The sequence below is a fragment of the Orycteropus afer genome, unplaced genomic scaffold (genome assembly GCF_000298275.1).
Source record: "Orycteropus afer afer isolate SDZICR_OR568_19922 unplaced genomic scaffold, OryAfe1.0 scaffold00010, whole genome shotgun sequence".
Lineage (NCBI taxonomy): Eukaryota > Metazoa > Chordata > Mammalia > Tubulidentata > Orycteropodidae > Orycteropus > Orycteropus afer.
This window is the reverse complement of record NW_006921597.1, coordinates 19923022-19925097: the sequence shown is the minus strand read 5'-3', so window position 1 is coordinate 19925097 and position 2076 is coordinate 19923022.

The window sequence follows — 2076 nt, the reverse complement described above, 5'->3', positions numbered from 1 at the left end:
GAGAAAGAAGGGCTGCCTATGGACAGGGAGATAGCTTAGGGGGCAGGAGTCCATGGAGGGATGGACGCTGGGAAGAGATAACTATGGGGAGGAAGTGGGAGGGAAGCTGTTGCACTGTGATAAAATGTGGTCAATGTCATGAGACAAAGTATATGTAAACTGCTACATGGAAAGTGAATTTGCTCTGTAAATCTTCACCCAAATCACAATAATAAAAAAATATATATTAAAAAAAAAAAACCTCTTTTGGTTTCCACAACATTCCATAATCATGAATTCCAAATGTATATTTTTCAATTTAAATTTTTCAGTTTAAAAATATTAATGGACTTCCCTTAAGGAAGTTTGCAGGCTCGAGTAAGAGCAGTAAGTTTGGCTTGAAAGCTGAAGTGGCTTTGGGAAATGGGTGGTTTTCAAGAACTTCAGTAGAAGTTGTAACAGCATAAACATCCTCACAATGAGAGTCAGGAGTTGGCTTTAAGTAAGAGCCATTTACAAAGGATATCATATCAGGGTTTGCCAAAGGCATTTCTTTCACTTCACTGTTATTGTTGTTATGTGCCATCAAGTAGGATCTGACTCACAGTGACCCCTCCTTGGATTTCCGAGGTGATATCACTACGGAAATAGATTGCCCAACCTTCCTTCCGAGAAGTGGCTGATGGGTTTGAACCATCAGCCTTCTGGTTAGCAGTCAAGTGCCTTAGGCACTATGCTACCAGAGCTCCCTTCAAGTCACTATGTGGAGTCAAAAACTGCTCATTTAGGTCTAAATAATCTGGGAGAGACAATTGTCTTTATCAGTTACAGGGAGAAGTGTGGCTGGGTTTAAAGTAGCCACTGTATGTTGTTGTTGTTGTTATGTGCCGTCCGAGAGTCGGCCCCGACTCATAGCGACCCCTCCTTGGGTTTCCGAGGCAGTATCACTACGGAAGTAGGATTGCCCAACCTTCCTTCCGAGGAATGGCTGGTGGGAAGAGGAGCCACTGTATACAGTCTAATATTTGAAGCTACCAGAAGGTGAGTCTGCTGGCATATAAATGTTGGGTTAAAGCAGAATTAAGTAAACAAACACATGGGGTGTGTGTGTGTGTGTGTGTGTGTGTGTATATATATATATATATATATATATATAGTTCCCTAAAACTATATCTGCAATGGGAGCTCTGGTAGCATAGTGCCTAAGGCATTTGACTGCTAACCAGAAGGCGGGGGGCTCAAATCTACCAGCCACTACTCAGAGGGAAGATTGGGCAATCTACTTCCGAAGTGATATCAAGGAGGGGTCACTGATGGCAGGGTTTGGTTTGGTTTGGTTTTGGTTTGGATATCTGTAGTAGTTTCTACCAGTTTTGGAGGAGGAACTATAGCCCTGAGGCAAGGGTGAAGGATCTAGCCACAGGGTCCAGCTACAGGATGGAATAAACCTATAGGCCTATTTTGTCCTCTGTATGTCTGGATAAGAACATCTAATGTATTACCAGAAACTTCACGTACAAATAAAGAAAAGTCCAAATGATAGTTAGGAAAGCCTAAAGTGGACATGTTAGTCAAAGCTTCTTTTAATTTAGTCATTGCCCCTTAATCTTCTGGGGTACGATAGAATGGATCAGGTTCAGAGGTTTTTAAATATTTTTATGAAGGTTTAGCCATAAGAGAAAAGTTAAGAACTGCTTGAACAATTTCTCTCAGAAAGATCAGCACAAGGCTGGTCCCCATGAGTCGGAGGTTAAAGATATCCCAAATGTCCAAACTACAGTACCACTCCATCATTTCAGACAGTAACTCTTCCTCCTCCTCCTCCCAGTAATTTCCCCAGTCTTAGGGTTCTGTATTTCACTGTAACACCTCACAGAACTCACAGACACCCGAGGGTCCGTCTCACGTAGTAGTGCTGGAGGCTAGCAGGCTGGCGAGTCCCAGGTCTATGAGTAGGTCTGGAGGATCCTCCCAGTTCTCAGGGTTTGATAAACCTCGATCAGCAGAGCAGATGATGGCTGCTGTCCCAAATCCAGGGGTGAGATGAGGATAAGCCAAGACACAAAACCAGAGCAAGAGGAAGGTGAATCTTCCCAG